This window comes from Medicago sativa, chromosome 6 (assembly GCF_051527215.1).
Source record: "Medicago sativa cultivar Bolivia chromosome 6, Bolivia_mono, whole genome shotgun sequence".
In the NCBI taxonomy this organism is placed as follows: Eukaryota; Viridiplantae; Streptophyta; class Magnoliopsida; order Fabales; family Fabaceae; genus Medicago; species Medicago sativa.
In genome coordinates this window covers 80,709,702-80,737,622 of record NC_140754.1, presented here as the reverse complement: position 1 = coordinate 80,737,622, position 27,921 = coordinate 80,709,702, and the positions used below count along the sequence as shown (strand labels likewise).

General features: G+C 33.6%; 1 long non-coding RNA gene across 1 annotated transcript; it reads left to right on the top strand.

Annotated features, from left to right (window-relative positions):
- Positions 1–15,885: 15,885 nt before the first annotated feature.
- On the top strand, positions 15,886–17,819 carry LOC146917281 (uncharacterized). Its single transcript, XR_015014151.1, has 2 exons — positions 15,886–16,842; positions 17,696–17,819. It is a non-coding gene; the product is annotated as an uncharacterized LOC146917281 (long non-coding RNA).
- The last annotated feature ends 10,102 nt before the right edge of the window (positions 17,820–27,921 follow it).

Sequence of the window (27,921 nt, the reverse complement as noted above, 5' to 3'; positions counted from 1 at the left end):
GTAACTACTTGACTGCAAATTTGGGACATAATCCGAGTTATATTTGGAGAAGTATTTTGAAAGCTCGGTTTATTGTGCGTGGTGGGTCTAGGTGGTGCATAGGCACGGGAGAATCTATACCTATTCTTAACGAAACTTGGCTGGTGAACGGTGACAGAATTGAAAATAATATTGCAGGTGATCATTTTGTTAATGGTTTTCCAGTTAGTAGTTTAATTAATCAAAATTCGAAGACTTGGAATTAAGAGGTTATTCAGCAAGTTTTCAGTCATGATATTACAACATCTATTGTTCGCACACCTCTTATAGAGCAGGTGGAGGAGGATAAATTGGTTTGGAAAGCCGAGAAGAATGGGGTATATTCGGTTAAAAGTGCATATCGTTTATGTGTTGAGGATTTAGTTGACACATCTCATCTTCGTCAACAGGGTTATTGGGCTGGTGTTTGGAGGTTGAAATGTCCTCCGAAGATTAAGAATTTAATTTGGCGGATTTGTCGAGGTTGCCTTCCCACTCGTGTTAGACTACAAGATAAAGGGGTGAATTGTCCGTTGAATTATGTTTCGTGTGAGGCTGGTATCAAAGATATTAATCATGTGTTCTTTCACTGCCCATTTGCAATGCAGGTATGGCAGCGAAGTGGTCTTTGGCATTTGTTTCAGTCAGCACTGCTGCAAAGTGCTACAACAATAGAATCTATTTTTCAGTTGTTACATGATTTGCCTTCGGATAATTCGCAATGTTTCGCTGTTACTATATGGAGTCTTTGGAAGCATAGGAATCTTAAACTTTGGGACAACACTTCGGAAACCGTGGCTTAGGTTGTGGACCGTGCCGTTAGAATGTTGGAAGATTGGAAGCTGGCAAACAATATCTCAAGCAATGCGCGTGTTGTTCATGACATCAATTGTAGCAATGATCCGCAAGTTTCTTCTGGTTCGGGGCATAATTATCCTGCTGCACCTGCTGTTATGAGTAACTCAGAAAGCAATCAGATTTGGTGGCAGCCACCTACACATGGTAGAGTGAAATGCAACACGGACGCTACTTTTTATGAGCACCGAAATAGCATGGGAATTGGCCTTTGTATTAGAGATGATGAAGGTACTTTTATCTTAGCTAAAGTTATTCTCGTTTCTCCAGTTTGCTCCGTTCATATGGGTGAAGCTCTAGCTCTTTTTTATGCCTTGGAATGGTTGAGTGATATGTCCTTCGATCATGTGGACTTTTGCTCCGACTCTAAGGTCACCGTGGATGCCTTTCATCAGAATCGGGTGGATGTTACAGAGACTGGTCATATCCTCTCAGCTTGCCGACAGATGTTCACCACACATTTTACAAACTCTAAGGTCGAGTTTAGCAGGCGTTTAGCAAATGAGGTAGCTCACACTTTAGCGGGGGCTGCCACATTATCAGCTAGTCCCATTACCTATTATCTTGTACCTCGTTGTATTGAACAACTTATTATTACTGAAATGCTATAAGCATCTTTCTTTAAAAAAAATAATCATGGAAAGAATATTGAATAATACAATTTTTTCCTATAAGCATCTTTCTTTCTCACTATTATACCTGAACTCCCTACACGTATCCTAAGTAAATTTATTACCAAATTGTGCATGAAATTAAATTTAAGTCATACATACGTGAATTTGATTCAACTTAAACCGACCTAAATCAATTAAGTGTATACTGATTTAATTCCCGTACATGAGTCTATGCATTTAAAATAGTTTGATTTTACGTTCCACATACGTGATATGCAATTGAATTACCATGACTTGATCTGCAATTGAATTGCCATTACGTGGTGAAAAAAAGTTCCTATTGAATTCATGTACATTGATGACATCAACTTAATTTTATTAAAAGTGATGTTCAAGAAAAAAAATTGTCATAAATAATTTGACTAATTACTTTTTTTGAGGGAAATAATTTGACTAATTATTATTATAATGTGTGATATATAATTCTGGACCGGTCAAAGCCCTAAGACCCAAATTGCTTAGGCCCAATAACAACTACAACCCAAATGCTATATTTGGCAACATTACTCGCAACACACCCCCTCTCCGAGGGGGAGGTTGCTCGGAGCAACATAGACTAGTTCAAACGAACTGTAACGTCTCATTCCGATGTTCCCGCGATTCTCTCCCCGACGGGTACACTTCCTATGAATTCGTAACCATTGGGCACACATGTGCCTTACAACGGCTCTGCAAACACCCACCTCTATATAAAGGGGGCTCCTCGCAGTCCCCAAGGCAGAATCTCTCTTATCTCAAAACCGCTCATTTCTGATCTCTACTAACTTGAGCGTCGGATTGTCTGCAGGTACACACCCCCACCATTTCAGTACTCAAACTGACGCATTATACCGCCACATTTAATAGCACCGACAATCACCTTCTGATCAGGTACAATCATATATATATATATATATATATATATATATATATAAAATAATAATAATAACAATAATAATAATTTGACTAATTATTATTATAATGTCGCCGGTTTAAGTTGTCATGTGTTCGAAATTATTTCCAAAATAGATTTGGGACAAATATACATTTGTACCATATGTTTCTAGAAGGAAAATTTGATTCAAATATATTTTGTGGAAGGAAGATTTGATGCAAATATATCTTGTGTTTTTAGAAGGTTGGTGCCGAAAATATAAAAGATTTGTTTCCCATGAAAAAGTAAAACAAAGCACAATTTATAAAAAAAAAAGAAAGTATAACATTCAAAAGTTTTATGGATTCAATAAATGCATATTTGATTAGTCAAAAAAATTAAATGTATATTTGACTAAACTTTTTTTCTAAAAAATAATAATAACAAAAGTAGAATGACATTATTAATCTTAAAGTCATTGCATGAGTCTATAAATATAGTTCTCAAGATCCTACTTCTCATAAGCAATATTCATGTTATATGTTCATTTTATTGTGTTTGAGGGCCTATATCGCCTTCACATACCTTTCTTTTTCCCTTTACATAGAGCTCCATCAACAAAAATATTTTTTTATCGCCAAATCAAATCGACGATCAACAAAAATATTTTTTTATCGCCAAATCAAATCGACGAAGTACCAAAATTATATTATGTTGGAATAGTAAGTATTTCTTTGGTGAAATTTCACAAACATGTATATTTGATTTTATTTTAACGAACAAACTTTTTTTAAAGGAGGGAACAAACATGTATATTTTGATTCCTTAAAAAAAAACATGTATATTTGATGTTTTTATACATGTAAATATACATGGGTGTCCAAATTTCTTTGTATTTTGATTTAAAATATCAATTATCTAAAACACCTGTTAATTGATATGAATGATGATGGTTCACAGGATTCAATGCATCACTGCTAATGATGCTTCTCCATAGGAAATTCTTCCAAAAGGTTCCATTTTCTTGGTTTGCATTTTATTCCTTTTTAATGAATTTTGGTAATGAAAACTGATGTTTAAAAAAATTTGATGTTCTCCTTGTGATATAAATGACATGATTTAATATGTATCTCAAGTAATAAGGATACTTAAAACTAATGCATATGTAAGTGTTAGCCTGTAACTTCAACATGTTCATTTTATTTGGTCAACATTAGTTGACTTTTATCTTTGCAGCAATCGAAGTCTTGTCCTTCAGCTTGAGGAGTTCGACGAGATGTGGACTTAGCGTGAAAGGGTCTAAAAACCCTAGAGTTCGACAAGACATGAGTCAAGAATGCTAGACCGTCGAAGCCAACCAATTCCTGTTGAGGCGAGAAGATTTTGAATTTCAAAGAGAAGTGGTTTCCTCAATGGGAACGTGGGAGACAAGCGGTTGTCCAAATGGGAGAAATGCTGATTGTGGAGTTAGGGTTTTTCCAGTTATTTTGCTATGTATAAATAGTAGTTTTCCATAGGGAAAACGGGTCGCAAATCACTTATAGAAATTCTACAACACTTGAAGTACTGACGCGAGAGAAAAGAGTCATACATAATGTATGTAAAGGATTTGTCGAACCACCTTTATTTTTAATGCAATGCAATGAAATTTATCTTTTTTAAGTTTCTGCAATTTTAACTTTCAACATTTATTTTGCATTTACTGCTTTTAAAAACCTTTTTCTTTCGAAAGACGTCATATAGTCTCGTCTTGTTCATAAAACAACCTATGAACTTGATGAACGTAATCTCTTTTTCCTTAAAAACTGATGCACAACATGTCATAGAATTTATGGTTTAATCCTGCTTGTAATAACCAAAACTAGCCCTTATTGTTTACCAAAAACACTAGTAAACAGTAAGGTCTATTTTATGACTTTTGCATATTTGTAGTTTTTTAATGACATTTTTGGGGTTTTTTTGATGTAATATATTTACACTTGTGCTTTTGCGTTTTTATGACATTTTGCATTATTTTATTCCTTTATTCTTCATATTTTAATTATGAGTGAATGGTTGATTGATTGAATGAATGCTTGAATGAATGATGAAAAAATGGTTGCAATTGACTGAATCAGAAATGATAAATGAACACAAAAAATGTGACACATTAAAGACAACATACATGTATTCTACTGTTGCTTAATACATTTTTATTTTATGTTTTCTTTTCTTCTCTCTCGGTGGCTGTAACCACCATCTCTTTCTATTCAATTGTCTTCTTGCAAGCTCCAAGTGTAAAAACACCATCACAACAACCACCGTTTGCCGTAAGTTAGGATCTGTCTAATGGAGAAGACGAAAGGTGAGGGTGGTGACTGGATTTTCGATCTCACACTCCTGTCGTCTTCGGCCATCTTCGTTTCAGACCCGGTCGTCAATCGTCTCTTCGGTGTCGTCACTTGCAGATCTACAGAGAAGATGAACGGAAGAGATATCTCCGGCGCGGTGGTGGTGGTGATATGGACGATTTGCTGGTGGTGTGAGGGAAAAGAGATATCTCCGGCGGTGGTTTAAGGAAGAGCAGACTAAACGGATTGATTGCGGTGAAGAGGATGGTGGTTGAGGATGGAGGGTGCGGTGGTGACTGGAGAGGAAAATGGCATAGGAGGATGGTGGTGGTAATGAGAAGGATGGTGGTGGTGATGTGGAATTGTGAGAAGTCAGAAGAGAACAATATAGGGGTTCGTGGATTTTACAAAACTACCATTGCTTTACGGTTGAAATGTCAAAAATGTCCATGATGTTGTATTTGTGTCAAATATTATATGTTTAGTTATCATTGCTCTTGACTGAATGAATGTATGAATCAATGAAGGAATGAAGAAAATTGGGGAAAATGAGTTTCTAGTTGTTCTGGTTTTTTGCACAGACATAGCGTGAGTTAACTCACGCAGGTGTTAATTCTTGCGCGAGTTAAGTTACGCAGAGATTTACACTAGCATGACTTAACTCACATTGTGTGAGTTAAATCACGCAGATTTAAAACTAGTGTGAGTTAACTCACGCAAAAGTATTTTTGGAATTTCAGTTTGGAGCGAGCAATTTATGTTGGGTAAAGAGCAAAATTCAAAAAATATATGCAAATTTTCTTACTAACGAGGATCGTGTTGGATCCTTTGTTCATATACTCCCTCCGTCTCACATTAGAAGACCCATTTTAGTTTTACACAATTATTAAAGAGATGATTAATAATATTATTTTTTTGAATCGGCAAATATTATTAAGCAGAGCAAGCGCAAGACGCACTAAAACTCGCAAGAGAATAAATAGATACAACAAACGGAGGTCCGTATATAAGCGAACCCTTCGAGGAGCAAAGCAATAAAATTAAAAACCTCGTACAAGTCAATCCAAGTTACACATTACACACCAAAGCAGTACAGGAAACAAAATCTCCACTGCCTCCCCACAAAACAGACCTGCCCAAGACAGCAGTAACAGAAGCAAATTATGCTGTCACAGAAATGCAGGAAAACAGTCCATAAAAGATGCTGCTGCCACCTTCAACACCCATAACAAACATCCACCAAACGCCAATTACACCGCCTAAATCAAACTTCATCGCAAAACAGCCTCTGAAAAACCAAAATCCATAAACACTAGTCGCCAACTATTCACCGCATATCACCTTTAAAAATCACCCCACCATAAGAAAAACATCCCTCCAAACCAAACGTCAACTTTCCATGGCCATAGCCGAGCCCAATTGACACCCGTTAAAGTCCTTTTCCAACTCTTCTTCGGATTCCACCACCTCTCTACTTCGGGTTCACCGAAGAAAACACCATAAACCCAAAACCAACTTGAGTTAAAGTCTGGCTCTCGATCTCGAATCAAAAGTAATCGGCCCACCAGACTCCAAAACCAAATCAGTAAGGTACCCCTCATATCCGATCCACCGAAGAAGACACCTAAACCAGTCAAAAAAAACTTGGAACTAGACACTAACTCCCGATCTCGAAGCAAAAGCAATCGGCCCACCGGAATCTAGAAAACAAGCCTGAAAGGCATTCGATAGGTGGGATGGTGATGTAATCAGATTAACATGACAGAAAAGGAAAAGGCTCGGCTCAAAGACCACACAAATTTGAAGTACCCAAACAGTAACCCAAAATGCAACAACAGCTAGTGACGACGGATATGGACTCAAAACAGAGGTGCCTAACAAAATAAACACCACAACCAAAACTCACCACACCAAGAAGGCAACCCCCACCCAAAAAAACACCCTTAAAACATCAATCTCTCTATCTAACAACACCTACACCCCTCTTGATCAGTTCTAGGCCGCCGAGCGATCCGACGTCAAATCCAAGATCAAAATTCCACTTCGATACCATCCAAACAACTCCACTACAACCGCGACATACCACCACCACTACCTACCAAAACCTCCACGAAAAACGTCACCATCTACCACTAAGTCACCATCACCGAACCACCTCCTAATAACCACCACCGAACCACCTAAGAAGCCAAAAATGCATTGTTGTAAACTCCCGTCAATACCTTTTGAATTTGCTGCACATGCTATAGATTGAAAGTATCCCGTGACAGCAGTAACAACAAACTGTGTTGCAATGTCAAGAAAACCTCTTAAAGTGTAATGAACCATCACTGAATCACCTCCTAATCACCACCACCGAACCACCTCCTCACCACCACAAACCACCCAAAACATTGCACATCACCACCTCTTCACAACCACATAGCCATCACCTCAACACCACCAAAACTCACGACAAAACATCAAAAGGAGTTCGCCGGCGTAACGGAGCGGAACAAACGAATCAGATAGATCTGGAGCAGATTGGAGCGAAACAAGACAAACACAGAGACCACATAAAAAGATCCAGAGGGGAAGCGGGAGGTGGTATTGTTAGAGGAACCACGACTGAAACCACCACCAACAATCGTGAACCATCAAAGCTACAAGAGCCAACACAGTACACACCCACTCCAAAACTCCACAAAACCAAATAAACACCAATAAACCCAGAAGACAAATGGAACCAACCAACACGTTCTAAGTAGCATGTCGCCGGCTCAAGAGGACGACGACAGAGAATAAAACGCGGAGGTCGCCGGACTCCGGAAGTAGATCCACCTACTTCGACGGAAAGTAACGGTGGAGCGGAGGAGGGTGCTCCTCGCCGCACCACCAAGCTTTCAATCTACATCTTGGACAGAGAGAATTTGGTACGGAAGGGCAGAGGCGACGGGAAAAGGTTTCTAGAGAGAAGTCGGAGATAAAAGTTTTTTCCCAAAGTAGATGATTAATAATATTGACTGTAATGACAAAATATGTATTATTTACTTAAACACCCTTATCAATTATAGTTAGTGGAGTGGTTAAAGATGATTCAAATGTAATAAATAATGGTATGTTTGTGAGAAAAAAATTGTTATATTGATATTTTAAAAGGGACAAATAATTTGAGACAAGAAAAAATAGGAAAGAGGTCATCTAATATGACACGGTAGGAGTAAGTTCTATGGTCTTATCTCTATCTATTTCAAATCTGAAGATCTAGTATATGACTTGTGATGTAAGTAAAGCTATGGGCTAAGCTTGGCTTGTTTTAAAAGTTTCCACAGCAATGACTAAAATATTGATTTTCACTATGTCTAAACTGGATGTGATCTATCAATAGATCATAAGTAACAATTGCTAAATGTATTAACATTTTAATGAGTAGTTTAATTTGTTGTTATCCACTTTAACAACCTCAATTTAATATGATATAGTGTGTATTTTAAAATCTTCTATAGTAGATCACAAAAAATGACATCTCTACCATCGACACCTTACCTCATCATGTGGACCATGCCAACAACTTTGGGATAATATTTAAAAAAATCCGACCGACCAAATAAAAGGATCTTACTAACTATTATCTTCTGGGCACTAATTAAGAAACTAAAAATATCCCTCTGACAAAAAAAAAAACTAAAAGTAAGAAAAAATTTCATTGAAAAGAACACTTTCTCAACTTTTAAAAAGTAAAATACACAAATTCCAAAATAATATTAACAAATATCCCGCTTCATGGGCATTTGTTAGTATTTCCTTAAAAAAAATACGGAAAATGCTAACTTATGCCCTTAAGGCACAAATTTAGAAGTCAAATGTAGAAACTTAATTTTAAAAATTGTGCATTTAATATTTTCAATACAAAGCTTATATTTTTATTCAAAAAAAATACAAAACTTATATTTTAATTCTTTTTTAGATCTTTAACTTGCGCCCTTAGGACACAAATTAGCATGATCCAAAAAATATAATATATGATCGATGTTAATATATGATCGATGTTAACTTTTGTGTTCACATATCATTATGTTAGCATGATTTGTACCAAAAAAAAGTTGTTAGCATGAATTTTGTCGAAAAAAAATCAAGCTATAAAAATGAGCGTAATCTTTTTGCCTCAACCCAATTCGCCGGGATAAAAATTGAGTTGAAATCCTCTCAGTTTTCTAAAAGAAATTAAGGTGTTCATTCCTATAAAATTGAATCTTCCTAGTGAATAGAAAGGTCCATTGAAATCACCCTTTTATTAAAGACAAAGGGTGCTTACATACAGGGACGGAGGGAGTAAAATTTTGAAATAAATAAAGGATAATAATGAGCATTATTCTTTTTAAAATAGATTAAATTAGGGTTAATTATGTTTCTAGTCCCTATAAAATAGCGACCTTGTAAGTTTAGTCCCTACTTAATTTTAATAGCATTTTTAGTCCCTATAAAAAAAATTTACTTATAATTTTAGTCCCTGCTAAAACAAAGTTTGATTAATTATCCTTAAACTCTTAAATTTTTGAACGATTTTTTTGAGACAAGATTAGAACACTATGAAAGGTTCGTTTACTAAAATTTAGAATTTTCTGACATGAAATGAATTAAATATGAATTTTTTAAAACGACAAAAGTTAAAGATAAAAAGTAATAAAATCTGGATGTAGAAATCAAATTTTGCGATAATTTTTTGCGGACGAACTTTTAGTAATGTTCTAAACATGTCTGCAAAAAATTGTTCAAAAATTTAAGAGTTTAAGCATAAATTAAACAAATTTGAATTGAGTAGGGACTAATACTCAGTGCAGAAAAACAAAATTAGGGACTAAAAATGCTATTAAAATTAAGTAGGGACTAAACTTACAAGGTCGCTATTTTATAGGGACTAGAAACATAATTAACCCTTAAATTAATTGAATAATTGTACAGAATAGTGATAGAGTTGTTTATTCTTTATTTAAAGGGAAATGCTAACCGGTGCCCTCGGGACATTGATTAAGAATATGAAAAAGGAAATTATATAGTAGTTAATGTATTGAAATTGTATAATTAATTTATAATAAAATCAAAAACAGTTTCCTTTTATAGTAAAAATTCTCTTTTATGGTATGCACCAGTGCCCCGGGAGCACCGGTTAGCAGGACCCTTATTTAAAAACCCTTCGACCTGGCCCCATGCCATTTAAAGAAAATGTTTGATAAAATATTGGCTCTTTTTTCTGTTATTTTTGCCCAAATCATAGCTGGCCTTCAATCTACATCAGATTAGCACCAACCCATACATGAAGAAGACAACCTCAAAATACATCTAAAATAACAAAACTAACAAACTACCAAATCAAAACAAAGAACTTCAATCACTACTTGCTTCTTCACCAAAAAAATAAATAAAAATCGCTGCTGCTTATCTCCAACCAAAACCGTGTCCCCTTATATTGTCACAAAAAGATGATCGTCTATGTTTGATATTACAGTGACATATAGTAATTTTGTAGAAGTTATAAAGTGTAGTCTTTAGAATCGTCGTGATTCTAACATATCTACCATAATATAAAACACAAGCAAAAACTATGACTTGTGATAATAAACAAAATAGGATAAAGGTTTTTTTTTTTTGAAATAGAGGATAAAGGGTTGGTGTGTTGATTTTCTTGTCACAGGTACAATTGATATTCTTGTAATTTCGTTTTTGCCTCTTAATATTTGATACTCCTTGTGCTAGATATTGGAGTTTGAATAAATTTTAGCATGAATATTAGGGTAACTTATTTTATTTTATTTTTGAAAGAATTAAGGTAACTTATGTTCTAACATTGAAGATGTTGTTAGATATACCCTAGAGGAACTTTGGTCTTTGAGCACATCATATATCATCATTTCATTCGTTATTCATCGAGTGGTAATTCTTATTTTTCACATGTTTTTTGAAAGATCAACATGAGATACCGTCTCAGAATAACTGACTCATTTTCTTAAAAAAAGTGTCCCAAAATAACTGACTCATTTCAATTTTCAATACAACTTTCATCATTCCCAATACAATATAACACTAAATAATACTACTTTTATCATTCCCAATACAATATATTCCACTTTCTCCTTTATTTATACATTTTTCTTAATATGTGTGAAAAACAAAATTGTGTCAATTAAATTGGGACTGAGGTAGTAATCACTTCCACTAGAATCATGTGGCAGTGTGGGTGTTGCAAAATCCAACGAACTTTAGTACCACTTCATTATGAAGATTGTGACCCCTCAACAATAAACAATAGGATATAAGTACACTTATCTCTTTTAATTTGTGTATTTGTGCATGCATTATCACTTCTCAAGTTGCATTTGTAATCAATTCAAGAATTAAGTGAACATGTAGCATCTTTGCAAGCTGATGCAACTTGTTGCCGGCTGCTCTAGAATTAAAGGACAAATGGACCCTTGTCGAGTAGTTTGTACTCAACCCCACCTTTCAAATTAAACAATATACTCTTCTAAAGAAGTACAATAATTATTTTACCAAATTTATTTATCAAGTATTGTTATAAATTTGTCATTATCACAAATATAAAGTGAAAGATATTGATTTAGAAATTATGTCCAAGAGGTATCAACTCAGTGGTTAGAATTTGATCTTATCATCTCAATAGATGGAATTAAAATTCCACCTAAATAGTTGTAATTTGATCATTAGTGTCATTGTTATTAATAAAATTTTCCCTTTAAAAATATGATGAATATAATATTAATTAAATAGTACAATTTAAAAAAGAATGAACAAAAACATAGTAGGATATAAGTACACCTATCCCTTTTTTAATTTAAAATCAAAAAAGATAGTTGAGAGTGACATTCATGATAATTTTTTATACAAATACACATTTAAGAGATGAGATATTATCTACAATTTTCAATATATGTAGTAGTTAATGGGGCAGTTAGATGCAACAAATAAGCATATTTTGATAAACAAATTAACTAAAACTTAATTGATAATATAAATAGTATAATGCAAACAAATATTCTTTTTTAGTTACACTACAAACAAATATTCTAATTGTGACAAATAAATTATTTTTATACTCAATGACAAATAATAGTTGAAGTGTGCATTGAAAACACAAAGGAACAAAATCATTAAGTAATTGTAGATTGTATTTTATCTGATTTTAAAGGCATGGATTGTTTATCCAATAATATAATTGTAAACAATGAAGCACATGTCCCGCATGAGCATAACTCTGTTAGTAAGGATAATGCATTATTATATGTAGGGGTTGGAGTTTAAACCTCAGATACCCCACTTATATTTACTTTAAAAAAAGTGAATTCTGACCACTAAACTATTGATAAAAAAACAACTTAGCACCTAATTTTTTTTATCCAAAAACACCTATTCGGATTACTTTCTGATATATGATAAGAGTTTCTTAATTATTTTTTTTTTATTTACAGATGGTTAACATGCTTTGTTCTTTTTTCCAACTATCTTAATATGCTTTGTTCTTTGAACTCTGAAATGATTTTTGTTGGAACATACGTGGAAATTGAGTAAAAAGACTAAACACAAATTCCCATGTTGGGTAGAACTAGTGTTGTGTGAATTGAAAAAAGTGGAAGTCCCACATCGGATGGAACACACACATTAGTAGTGTTTATATAGTGGGGGTGTACCTCTAATTAATGGGGGTACATAAGCACTAGAGAAAAAAAAATATATATTGATATATATTTTATTATTTGGAAATGATAAATTAAATAATTAATTTAATCATTATTAGAAAGTGCTTTCTTAGTCCCCAAGTTTTGCTAAAATATTTTGGTACATAATATAATATATTTTTGTACTAAATTTAATATATTTTAGTACTCAATTAAGATATTTTTGTACTAAATCTAATATGTGAATTACTTAATCGCAAAGTAATATGTTACTTGTTCCCAAAGTTTCTCATATTACTTGTTCCCAAAGTTTCTCACTTATTAGTTGTGAATTTTCCCTATAAATAGAGAACTCACATAGTGCATTCCACACACCAAAGAGTTTCATTGAGTTGTCGGGAACTCTTTCTCTCTTCTCCCTTTCTTGACTTGTGTTGACGAGTTTTTCCTCTCTTCTCCCTCCTTCGACTTGTTTAACAAGTCATTCTCCTTTTTCTACTCCTTTCTGTCCCATCGGAATTAAGAGTGTTCTTAAGATCATAGTCCCTTTTCGGTTTAATGTCCCTTCGGAATTAAGAATGGTCTTAAGTTCATAGTCCCTTCGGTAATATATGTCCCTTCGGAATAAAGAGTACTTTTAAGATCATAGTCTCTATTTGGAATAATAATGTCCCGTCGGAATCAAGAATGATCTTAACGGTATATAAATATTATAACAATATTTTTCTATTTGAGGAGAAATGGTGGTAACACCATATTTGAGTGGTCATAGTACCATATTGATAGTTTGGAGAACTTAAGGGTTAGAATGGTGGAAACACCATATTTGAGTAGTCTTAGCACCATAATAGAATGGTAATATATAATACCATATTAAAGTGATTTCAGTATTAAAGAGTGGTCTTAGTACCATATTTGAAGGTGTAATTCTCGAACGGTTTTCTACAGTGCAGTAGTTAACCGCACAGTTGTAGCTGGGCTTGTTTTATCCTGGAGGCAGCGTGGTTGATAGTCTACCTTGCACAATTTTGGGTAGTGCCACGAAAAGTCTTAAAGAGAGCGACCTGGTCGTGACTCAACCTAGTAACAACTTCGGTAGATAATAGAATTTGGAAAATCCAAATACAACAGTTTGGAAATCCAAAAACAACAATTTTAGTCATACTTTCTTTGTTTGTCGATTGAATTTCATATTATTATGGTCACTTTTTCTTCTCTTGAGAACCAGAGTTTTAGAACAAAAGAAAAAAAAACAAATAGATTATTCTAATTAAGTAAATGGACTTCTATACTTACTTACAAAATAATTAAACGAATTTAAAAAATTGAGATCTATTTTGTCAAAAATAATTGAGACCTATACGTCTGTTAGTTATTGTATAATTCCTTTAACATTTTACTTTTTCTTGAGAGATTCTTCCAAACTGTCCTTATGATTGGAAAGCAACATCAACTACTCTCATGAATAATTAGCTGTATCAATATCATGCCACTTGTGGATTACTTTAGCTGTCCATCAGTAAATGCAACGTGGGTAAAGTTGTTAATAATATAATAGAGGGGGAAATGAGGGAAAGATATAAAAATGTAATATATTTATAATAAAAAAAAAAAATTAGAATCACAGTTTATTTTTTCATGGAACTTTACGGCCTCATTCATATATTAACAATGGCAGGTACATTAATTAAAGAAAAATGTTTATTAGACACCACAATAATCTATACGCATTAAGAGAGATAAACATAAAAGAGAATGATAGGATATATATGATTGATTGATGATAGAATATGAAGATAGATATATAAAAGAAAATGATATTTCCTCCGTTCTAAATTAAGTGAGTTATTTGATCATTTCACATATATTAAGAAAAATGTATACGGAATGATAGAGAAAAATGGTTATAAATACTCTTGTTAAGTATTAGTGTATTTTTCATCATCATAAATGCAAAGTGCAATATATTGAATTAGAAGTGATGAAAGTAGTATTAATTAAAGTTATAATTGAAAAAAAATAATTAATATTGCATTGAAAAATGAATTTGGTAAGTTATTTTAGTACAATATTTTTTTACAAAATGCTCACTTATTATGGAATGAAAGGAGTATATTGAATGTTTGTAGAAAAAGTTGTGGTGTTCAAATATCATTATTGTTAACTAGTAGAAAGACGGACACCCCACTCTTTTTATTATGCTAATGCATATCAATTAAAAACGGTATTTTATATGATATTTTGATTTTTAACCAAAGAAGGAAGCCTAGCAGGAAGCTAGGGCAACCCAAAATATATTAACAAAGGAAAGGGAAGTACAAAAAAAGGTTGGGGACCAAACTAAAACCACCTCAGGGATTAGTGAATCTATAATTAGGCATCCCTAATCTATCTCTAACAAAATACTACCTTATACACCAAGGTAACTCAGTCCAGATAGTGAAATGAGGAAGAGTTAACCCTAAGTTTGCTAGAGTGTCAACACAAGTATTGTCTTCCTTATAGACATGAGTAACAAAAAAAAATCATGTTTCTAATCTTCCCTAAGCAGTTGTCTCATCTGTTTCTTATCTTCCAAGGCACAAGAGATTTGTTTTTATAAAACATTCACCACTAGAGCAGAATCACATTCTAGCCATAAATTGCTCCACTAATATTGACAGGCTAATTCAATAGCCCTCATGGCACCAGCAAGTTCTGCATAGAAAGCATTTCCAGTTCCAGTATTTTCAGCAAAACAGCATAAACTTTGCATCATTGTTTCTAAATATACCTCCACAAGCTGAAGCAGTATTAGTGGCTGGTCCATTTGTATTACACTTAATCCAGTTGAGGATAGGAGGGTTCCAAAGGACTTCAATGATCTTAGGGGCATTTGGGGGATGAATGCAGGCATTGAATTTTTTCAGGATTGCAAAATCAAACATAGAGGAAGAGGCCTTTTTATTTGTAACATTTCCTGCAATGGTTGTGTTGGAGGAAATGACAGAGATAGAACTCCTCTAATTGATTATTTTGTCATTAAATCTTGCTTGGTTTCTAGCAAACCAAACAACATTGAGAAGGTTGATTAAAGCTGATGTGATCACCACCCTGCATTAAGGATTAGAAGCTTTTTTGCAGACAACCCAAATATCTTCCTTATTTTGAAATTGAAGTGAGCATTTCAAAATAGAGGCAAACTAGTTCCAGAGATTAACAAATATGATATTTTGATTTTGATTAGAATAATAAGTACAAATATTTATGACTTTTAAACTATAACAAACCTAACAAATCATGTTTATATTTTTCAACGACAACAAAAATTTAACAAATATAAAATAAATAAACTATCTTTTTTAATAGCATCAACAATATAATATTAATATAGAAACTTTTGTTTAAGGGTATAATTAGGATAATGAAAAATAACCCCTTAATTTATCCCCTTTATATCGAATATAGATAATATTGTTTTTATTATAGTAGGATAGTCTTATTTTAATTGGATTTAGGAAACACACAGTCGTCGCTCTTGTTCGCCCTTTTCCACAGCCGCCGCTCCTCCCTCTTGCTAAACTCATCTGATCCACAACCACCGCACCTCCATTATTTAAATTCAACCACAACGATGTAGATTTAGGAGATGGTGGTGAAGGAGAGCTTTTCTTCGCATCACCATTGCACCCTTCTTCCTCCGACGTTCCCTCCGTCTTTCCAGTCCGTCGTCTTTAACGTCGTCTTTCAAAGGTTCGAAGGGTGGTTCCTTGCCGGAGGTCAAGGGATGTGTAGATTCAGTCGTTGGGTCTTTAGCCACCGTCGGCGTTCAGTACGACTGTGTTGCTGCTCCAGCTGGTATCGAAACGTTGGTTTTGAACCTGGGAAACCCGACGCCGCCTTCTCCAACGGTGGTTGTCGGTTCTTTTCCTGGTCTATTCGTGCTTCACTGTCAGATCTTGTTCGCGGGTCAGAATTTCATGTCAGTGCTAGATCTGCTCCACCATGTATTGTGGCCTTATCTCTCTGGTTCGTCACTCCTGCTTCGCGTCTGTCGTTGTTCTTCTACCGCCAGAGTTGAGCTGGTTTTGATAAGTGTATCATTTTAATGTACCTTTGTTTTCATGTTTCTATTTCGGATTTGTTGAGGTCCGCAGAGCTCAAAGCTTCCAGTTCTACGATCATGGTGGAGAGGAACTAGTATGCATCAATTCACAATTAAGAGTGCTTACAATTTACTTGTTCAGGACCAATCTACTTTGGATGGGGAATGGAAAATACTTTGGGGATGGAGGGGACCCCACCGTATTCAAACTTTCATGTGATTAGTTGCTTTTGGTCGCATTCTTTCAAACTACCGTCGTAGTAGGTGGGGGACGGGTGTTTCAGCTACTTGTCCCTGTTGTGGGAATGTTAATGAAATTGTTCTTCACGTGCTTTGTGATTACAGACCGGTGTTTCAGGTATGGATTATATTTGTGCCTTTTGATTGGATAACTAATTTCTTTTTCTTTATTGATTTCAGCGATTAGGTTTTCGAAAACCTTAGTAAAAGATCGATTGGAGTTTCTGAGTTTAGTTGGCAGACAATTTTCATGAATATTATTACGCTTTACCTAATACATGAAAGTGCATACCATGATTTAAAGCAAAGAACATTTTTATGATAATTAAAATAGTATTTGGTAATACTGTATGCATCTACTATAATATTAACCAGGTTTAGTCAAAAGTAAATTTTATGTATCAAAACATCACATGTAATAATAATATTCAATTATAATTTATTTTTCATAACTAAATAATAACTATGAGACAATCCGTTGAAAGAAATTGTTTAATAGAGTATCTAATATATTATACAATCATTGAACATAATACTTAGTTGATTTATAATTATTTATGAAAAATATTTTTTATAAACATCAGATCTAATACAATATTATTCATCTTATAAGATGTCGATTCAATGATAAGAGCTTCATTTTGTATTGAACATTAGTTGATTAATGATAATAGTTAATTTTGCTTCGGTCAAAAAAAGAGCTTCATTTTGTAACTTGTAGGGACAAAGTTTAAAGTTCATATAAGACAATTATAAAATAATCATTAGTGACATTGAAAAGATTTACTATATATATTCTAACGATTTGGTCTTGACCCGATCTGTAAAAATACTTATAAAGAAAAATATAAATGAACACGTAAGCAAAAGAAAAAATAAGGAGTCTGCCCATGCCAGTCAACATTGTGTGGTGGGGTGTGCCGATAACGAGTCTGCCCAACATTTGTTACTTTCGTGTCCTTTTTTTGCAGCTTTGTGGGGCAAGATTCGGTACTGGTTGGGCGTTTCTACAGCGGAGCCGTTTGGTGTGTCAGCTCATTTTTATCAGTTTGTTTATTCAGCAGGTGGATTGCGTGCTTCTCGTTCTTTTATACAGCTTATTTGGATGTGCTGTGTGTGGGTTATCTGGAATGAAAGAAACAGTCGGGTCTTCAAAAATAAGGAGAGCACCATCCATCAGTTGGTAGAGAAAGTCAAATTACATTCTTTCTGGTGGATGAACTAATATTTCCATTCGGCCTAATTTTCATATGTGGTGTTCGAGCCCGTTTGTTTGTTTGGGAATTGGTTAGCCTGTATTTGTGTTCTCTTTTTTTGGACTATGTACTGTGTACTCTGTACGTTTGAGGATTCTTGAGCACACCTTGTGCTTGAGTATCCTTTTTTGTTTCTAATATATTCCATTTTTGCTTGTTCAAAAAAAAAAGAAAAAATAAATTACAAGAAAAATAAAAGGAAATTTATATTTAGATTCTTTTTTAGGGGATTATATTTAGATTCTTATCGAATGTCGTGTAGAAGAAGAATCAACTACAACACCCTAAATATAAGCTAAAATAAAAGGAACAACAAAAGAAACATAAACAAAAAGAGAAGGTGAATCAATTTGGAAGCTTGCCCTTAGAACAGTTAAAATGAATTGGAAAACTCTTTTGCTTCTTGTTTTTCTTGTACATTACCTCAATGATAGGCTCTTCCATAGCAGCATACCAATTCTTTAAATAATTTATAGCTACCACTCTCTCTTCCTTGTCGGTATAAACTGAGGCACACTAGCACTAACATCTTTGTCGTTCCAATGCGACTGTAGAATCTCCAAGTCGTGAGATATGTTGGGAGTAAATTCGTATTCTCATATATAATCTAAATCTATCATTGCATCATTTCAAGGATCATTGATATGCATGTCAGGAATTCGATGATCATCTGCTTGTTTCTCTGCCTGAGCTAAGTTGTCTTCCACTTGCATTGGTTGCACATGAAGTGAACTAACAACTAATATATATATATATATATATATATATATATATAGGGAACCCCTAATATGGACCTTATTTATAAGGGTCCACGGGTGAACCCCTCCTTTTGACCTGCAATTGAGGGTTAAGGCATATGTGGCAAATCCTCTCTCTCCTTGAGACCTTAAACCTCTCTCAAATTGGAAAATCTGTTTTCTCACGTTCTTCCTTTGTGACTTAAATTACAACAAAGGTTAAGTGTGTTTCCAGTGTCAAAGCATCAAACATGGCTTAGATGTTATGTTCATCAACCTGTAGTAGCAAAATCAATCGTTGATGCTTTGGCCTTTGACTTTTTCTTCTGTTTCTTTTAGATTTAAAGATTAGCATCATTTTAATAGGTTTTCATTCTCCACTTGTTAGAATTTAGAACCAACAGCAAGCTTCAACAACAACAACAACAACAATAAATTGATTCATCAAAATAAAATGAAAAATTAACCACAATAACTTGGTTTTCACTAAGAAGGTTCACAATGCTGGTGCAAGATTGTGGTGATTGATACTAATGGACCGTGTTCATTCTCCAAATCAGTATTTGTTCAAATAATATTATGAACTGGAGGGTTATCGTTTTCATTATTTTCAAAATGGTCTATCAAAAATTTGTGGATTGAAAATTTTAAAATATTTGACATTTTTATTAAAATAAAATAATCAATAATCTAGTACAACATCTGCAGATTTAACAGCTATTAGAGTAGAACTTCAACAAACACATGGAAAAAATCAAATCTTTATTCTTTCCACAATTATGGGCCATAGTTGTTGATGTTGAAGGAGATGAAGGTTGGGTTGTATATTGATTGTTGAAGAAAGATGAAAGAAGTTTTTGTTTTTAAGTAGTTTTTATTTTCCTTGTAAAAAACGGTGAAGGTTGGTGACTGGTTATAGCAAGTCATTCTTTGAGGTTCATGGATGGTCCCTGTAATTTGGGGTCCATATTAGGGGTACCCATATATATATATATATATATATATATATATATATATATATATATATATATATATATATATATATATATATATATATATATCATGAGTAAAGATATCTCCTACATAACCAGTAATTGTTGTGTCCCTAGACCTTATTATATCAGTAAGAAGAGGATCCTCTTCCATAACAATTTTACCTGCCGCAATGTTTGGATTAGATCCTAAAGGTGTGACCTCAACAATCTTCTCAGCTTCAACATTTGATGTGATAGGTCAAATCGCAAGTGCACGGTCTATCGAAGTAATAATAGTAGTAAAGAGTATCGTTCCGCTAGGGAGTTGTTTAATTCAATTAACTTAAAAGAATGATTAGAGGAGGAGAAAAGTTATAAAAAGAGAGGTTTAGTTGCTGAAGGTAAATAACAATAATAATAAAGAGCATTGGGATCATTGGTTCGTCATAACAACGAATCCTTCACAATCAAGCCTTAAACTTTATAATTCTACGTTATTCTTAATTTCTAAGGACAAGTTTCTCTTTAGCATATCAAAGCTTCTCTCGAAGTCAGTGAGTGTATCCCTCCAACAACCACACCTATTCTCATGGGTGATTGCCTTTGGGACCCTTGAAGATCGAAACTTTATGTGTCCCAAGGTTTGCTAGACTATTCTCATGTTTCGCAAACCTTGTCTAAATTCACTTGTTCAAATATCAAAGCTCCGCGTTCGCTTTATGAATTGATATTTGTGATGATGAATTAACCATTATCAAACCGTCCGCGTTCGCTTCCACGGTTTGATAATAATTAATTCATGTTAAAACGGTGAATTTAGATAAGAAATTAAGGTAACATATAATTAGGGTTTAAGGCTTGGATTGATTCGGATTACGTCATTAGACTTATCCAACAATCCCAAGACAAAGAAAGTCTACTCACTCATATTCATCGTAGACATGGGGGAAGAAAAGAGAAAACAATAAAGTAAATTGCAGGGAAGAAGGTAAAGGAAAATAAAGACTTTTTTTGAAATAATGCTGAAAATATTCTAAGCAAAGGTGAATTGTTTATGATGGAATGCTACTCTATTTATAGCTTTACAATCAGTAACTTGGGCTTGAAGAAAAGCAGCAAAAGAGGCTTCTGGGGGTGGCACGGCCGTGCCACATGTTGGCACTGGCCGTGCCAAGCTTCTGACTTGGTGGGAACATATTTTTGCACTGTATTTTCATAATTCTGCACCGTATTTGCTCCAGTCCTCTTTCTTTTGCTCCAAGACACCTTCCACCATATATTCATTCCTAAAATATAATAAAAAGCAATTTGAAGTAAAATATTCAAAAAGGAAATAAATATGCAATAAAATAAAATCAAATCTTTATAAAACTAAACTAAATAAAACAATAAAATAGACTAATTAATGACTCATCATGATGAAGTAGGCTTAGCCACATGATGTTTGTGCACAGCTACTGAAAATGAAGAAGTTTTTGGAATCTAATACATGTAATTTTTTTAGTTTGCCGAATTACCCAAGGTGCATTTGTTTTCCAGAAATTGAAATTCTTGATTTTAATCTACCATTCGAACGAAAGAGGAAGCCTTTGGAAGTGAACCTTCTGTTAATTGCCATTTGACAGTCTAGAATCCCTACCAGATAAGCATTCTTAAAAATTTTGTTTGAAATTTGATCTCCCTTGGAACACAGCTTTAGAAGTTTAGAAGATGAAATATTGCACGAGTTGGATAGCAAAATATTTTCTAACTGTTGCGGAGCGAATTTACCGAGAGGAGGGATTTGCCATGATAACACACCCACAAACCAATCAACAAAATAGATAGCAATTAACAAAACAAACCTAGTAGCTAGCAACTGAAAACAAGCAAATCAAGCAAGTCTCACAAACCAGTTATAAACCCAGAAACTTAGAGCTTATGAACAGTAGCAAAAGTATGAAATCTGAGACCAAAAGAAATCGTTTCAAGGAAGAATCACTTACTATTCCAACATAATATACTAATATGGTACTTCGTCGATTTGATTTGGTGATAAATGTAACACCCTCAAACCCCCACATGCGATATTTAGCATTAAATCAATAGATAAATACAAGGTTCAAGGTGCTACGCCTTCAATAACTCAAAAATCATGTATAATTCGGTTTTCATAAAAATTTTGCAACGGAATAATAACGAAGTTCCCAAATATATCAAGGTCTCAACAACATATCTCAATCTCGGAATACATCAAATAAAAACTCCAGATTCATAACATAATCCAACAAATAATATAAAAATAAACTCCTGACCAAGTTCCTAATCAGAGCCTAGAACTAGACTTCAAAAGCAATAAGAAAATGAGGAAGCGTCAAGCTAGTCCTCGCTACTCACGCCGTCTCAAGCGTCCTCAATCTGCACGACTACACCATTTTACAATGGTGAGGCGGCCAAAAAGCCACTGGAGGGTAAGATTACATTCAACATAAAGAAACTACGAACTCAAGCATACTATATTAGGAATTCACTTCATACATATAATCATATTCCTAACAATACTATGTTCACATGTAATCTCATTCAATATATCACGTAGATGTATTAATTCTTAAATCATCAACAATAGGATATAATCTCAGGAATATAACAAGTATTAAAGTATCACCTCCACAACAATTAAACTCACAGTATTCATACTTCTTCATGAATAAGCATCAAATCATATTCCACATACACCTATATCCTCATGTTATAAATTCAACAAGTTTCCGCTAACATTTCATAAACATATATTCATTTCAACGACAATTAAGAACTTCAAGTTGTCATATAATCAAAATAAGCATCATTCTCATCTTATCATAACAAAACTCATCAACAATTATCACAATTTCAATTAGACATATTGGCACATAATTTATCCTTACGCTTCACTTTGTCATATAACATATCATCACTTTTCACATCTTGCAATTACATATGTTCATCACAAAGCTACAATATTCACCTATATTCTCATCTAATTATTTTGAATAATATAATCATCATCTTAAGAGTATCGACAAGAAAATGATCACCATCAAAGAAATCACCAAGTTGAATGCACCTCATTCAAACATATTCACCCTTTAAGAATTCACCAAGAACACACAACATTCACACCATATTCACCAATCACCAACTACATAGATTCACATAGATTTGCATAGTCAACTACATATTGTTCACACTTCATCACCATCACCAAAATAACAATCACCACAAGAACACACACAATCATGTATACACCTTCACATAGATTCATATAATCAAATACATGATACTCAAATAGAAATGTATTCCTGCAATGTTCTAGACACGACTCTATATGTATGCGGTACCATTTTTGGATGTCGGAGGTATTTTATCGACTGATCCTATCACCACTTGGATATAGAAATATCCCAAATCACCACCTAGATAAAAAGTGTCCTATCTCCACTTGGATATTGAAATATCTGATGAGTCAATAATGAGTCATTAATTAGTGTCTTTTATTTAATATTTAAGTTTATTTTAATTAAATTTAATATGTTTTTATTTCCTTCTAGAACTATTTTACTTCAATTGCAAGTTATTATATTTCAGGAACGAATATTCAAAAGATTTATTCTTGGAGCAAAAGAAAGGAGAATTGGAGCTTATTCATGCCAAAAATATGAAGATCTCATGCAAAAATATATTGTGCAAGGATTCATGCCAAAAATATGAAGATCTCGTACAAAAATATCTTGTGCAAAGAATTTGAAGATCCTTTACCAAAATATGAAGATTTGATGCAAAAATATGAAGCCAACCAATAAAATCTTGGCACGCCTCCAATTTGCCTTTTGCTGCTTTTGCTTCTTCGACAAGCTGCCTATTTTAGTTTATTTCTGACCTAAAGCCCATGGTTTCTTGTGCAACACTTTAGTGATTTATTTATTAGGGCTTAAGTCATTGTTAGACTATAAATTGGAAATAATAAGTGACAATTGTTTCTTTGAATAAAAGTTCACCCTTGGGTAAGTCTAATGACGTAATCTTAATATATAATACGAAGGTTCACAATGCATGCCTAATATGAAAACCCTAAACCTAATTTATATCTCACAATTACCTTTGTGTCCTCCTGCCTTTTTTGAGGGTTTTGAAAAATATTTATGACAAAAATTCTCTCCAAAGATTCGAACCCATGACATATTGGTTACTTCAAAACATTTTGACCACCAAACCACTTACTGTTTTTGTGATATCATTTGGCTTCCACCACATGATATCCAACATTAAACTCCCTTTTCTAAAAACCAATTAATTCTTTTTCCTTTCTTTCCAAACGGTTTTGAACCCTTTTTTCTCCTTCGCAATCTAAATCCAAAAGATTGTGATTTTCAACCATTTTTTCCCTTCATACAGTAACTTTTATCCAAAAATTTGTTCATTGTTTAAACATGTCGACAACTAATGATATAGTCAATCTGATGCTTATATATGAAAATCGAAATAAACCATCTCTTTTACTTTATCTGTGTCATCTCTTTTTTTTCAACTTCAATACACCATTTTTTTTCATTGTTCCATCTCCCTCTCTCTCACTTCTCTATTCATTATCACCATTCATTATCCACACCATCAGTGCAGTAACCAAACAATCATCACTAACCAACCGTCACCGTTAACAAATCATCGTCGCGGTCAACTTTCATCACGTCATTACCATCACCGCCATGACAATGACTCCGTCGTCGGCAGTCCCCTCGATCCTCTCTAGCGATCTCATCCTTGATGTACTTTCGTTTCTTCCTATAAGATCTTTTCTTCGATTCAGGTATGTAAGTAAGTGTTGGAAAAACCTAATTTTCGACCCCACCTTTGTGAAATTGCATCACCAAAAATCACAATCACAAACACGAAATTGACCCTTCCCACTGCAGGTTGAAGAATTCAGGTGGCGGTTGCGGTTATGAAAACAGACCAATGCCTCTTCTGCTGCTATCATCTATATTTAAGTTTTTTTTTTTAGATTTTATTTGTTACAACTATTGTTTTGTCTGTGATTCTTTATCTTTTATGGTATTAGATGATTTGCTGTGAAATTGAGAGTAACTGAATCATTGAAGAATTAAATAACTTCAAATTATGTTGTCCATAGGAAAGAAACTAATAGAAGGTATGTATGTTCTCTCTAATCTGTTTCTCTAATCATGGTTGTGTGATATCCGATGTTCATTCTTTTGCAAATAAATTTCCTGTAGCATCTGATTCAGTTAACTATCTATTTTGATTGTGTCTTCTTTGGTTTTTTCAATTTTCAAACTTCCTTGAGATGGACTAGACATGAGAATGTTGTGATTGTTAATCTTTTATTGTTTATTTGATAAAATTTTGTCTACACATTTTGCAGATGGGGAACAATTGTTTCATTGTGCTTATAAAAAAGTTGTTTCATTGTGATTATAGTAGAACGTGCTAAAACAATTATTACTTAATTCATATATTCCATTTACCCATGTCTGTTGGCATGTCTAGTAGAAAGAATGGAGTTTATCCTGTTAAGTTAGTTTGTTTATTTTTTCATTACTTCTAACACTACTGAATTGAACATTTATAATTTTGTTATCTAATGACATAAACCTTTTGATTGTTCTGAACTTTTTTTTTTAATTCTTACCTTTTGATGTTCTAAACTTTTTTTTTTTAATTTGTAGGTTCTAATGAAGGTGCACACAATTATAGTTACTTGAATCTGAAGAGAAAAAGAGGACGAGTACTGAAAGGTCCACATTTAGTTACACTGGTATCACCACTTCGTATCCGTTAAGTATAACTAATTTCCTAAATATCTGTGAAGTGACAATATATTTTCTCTGCAACATACTCTATTATACGATTGGAAAAAAGCATCAGATTAAAACCTTACACTGCAACTCATTGTATCTACAAAATGCATGCGATCAGTTCAGCTTATGTTTTAAAGTTTGGTGACTGTTAAACCATAGTAGTTACAATACACATAATATTTTCTGCTAAACTTTGTCACTTAATGCTGAACAGGAAGCTATTTGACATCTTAGTATTGTAAATTGATGACTGGTCTCTATTATGTTATCATTCCGAGCAACTTTCTATGAACAACGTACCTTATTATAATCTCATTGCTTATGACATTATTACCATCAATCATAACTTCATATCTGTTACGTATAGCTAATATTATAATTTTTCAAGAAGCAAGAACTGATGCAATTATTCACTGCAAAATAATCTAAGAAACCATGTTATCTTATCCATCAGTGCATCTAATATCTTAAATTGCGATGACTGTTAAACCAAGATTGCAGTTAGAAGGCACAAAATGCATTCAAATAAACTTTGCCTTTTTTCTCCTGGAAAGGAAATTTTTCGACATCTACCCATAGTCAATTCATAACTGATCTCAAGTTAGTTATTATTCAAATCAGAATTCTATGTTTCCCTATGTAGTGGCGAGTATCCAAAATGATTAAGATATTCGTTTCGAACAACTATTCGAAAACTAATCTTTGTGGACAAACTACCATATATTTAATGTTAGTTTCAACAAATGAAACACCTGTATTTGTTAGTATATGGTGGAGATGGTTCTCATATTTTAGATTGCGGAGAATTTTTGAATCATTCAAATCATCCTAAATACAATGTTGTTTACAAGGAAATTTTTCGTAATGTACCAGCATGATTTGTTCCCTTTTTTTAAGTTGTATTATTATTTTTAACACTGTATTTGCACAAATAGATTATGAATTAACAGTATAATTAAATATTGTGTTTGCCATCAATATGGCCCGTGCGGCAGCACGGGTGCAAGGTCTAGTCCTAAACAAACCAAACCATAAACCCTAATTTTATACAAACCTACTTTCTAATCTAATTTCACCGTTTTTATAATGAATTAATAAATACCAAACTCATAAAGCGAACGCAGAGGGTTAGTATTTGTTAATTCATCATCACAAATATCAATTCATAAAGCGAACGCGGAGCTTTGATATTGGAACAAGTGAAATTAGACAAGGATTGCGAAACATGAGAATAGTCTAGCAAACCTTGAGACACATAAAGTTTCGTTCTTCAAGGATTCTAATAGCAATCAACCATGAGAATAGGCGTGGTTGCTAGAGGAACACACTCAATGACTTCGAGAGAAGCTTTGATACGCTTAAGATAAACTTGTCTTTAGAAAGTGGGTCCTATATAAAGTTCTGGTTTAGGGTTTGTTTTGTGAAGGATTTGTCATCTAGATGAACCAATAATCCCAAGGCGCTTTTATTTTTATTATTTTCTTTTAATTAAAAATCCAAACTTTATAACCCAAAACTCTTTTCTAATCGTTGCTGAAAGTTAATTGAATTCATAACTCCCTGTCGGAACGATACTCTTTTATTACTACATCAGTAAACCGTGCACTTGCGGATTTATCACATCAATATCCTAACACCAAGACTCATGAATGCATGAACATATGACTCACCAAATGCATACGTTCATTCAAGACATCACCATCATAAACTTCACCATTTTGTATACATGTATTCATAGTCATTATATACATATATATTCACCATCATAGATCATCGTCATCAATAATCATCAACACCATAATCATCATCATTAGTCATCATCATCATACATTTACCACATCAAAGAGACTGCACGATTAATCACCTACACCTAGTTAATCAATGTATTAGGTACATATTGATCACCAATTCAATCACATTTCATCATATTATCATTATCACACAATCATTGCAAGCTATCATGCCATAATTAATCATTTCATCAAAGTCCGTCTATTTTTCAAAGTTCGTCTATTTTCACATTTTTCACCAAAATGAAGTTACATGATCAAATACATCCTTATCAATCCTACATGCTTCTTCTATGTTCATTATCATAGTAGTCCAAGCATAGCAACATCATTTCAATTGATAAAAACCCTACTTCATTCTAATCCAAGTTCATGTTCAAGTTCTAGTCAAAGTTCATCTCAAAATAAACATAATCCATTTCAATTTTAAGCAAGATTAGTTACCAACCATTAAGTCATCAAAGCAGCAAGTTTTCATCATCAAAAGATCGCATAGGAACCACCCAAATTATCCCCCAAGCACGCAAAACAAAATGCAAGAAAGAGAACATTAAGGTTATGATAACGCCAACCGACTCTCTTGATGATTTGAAGGCACAA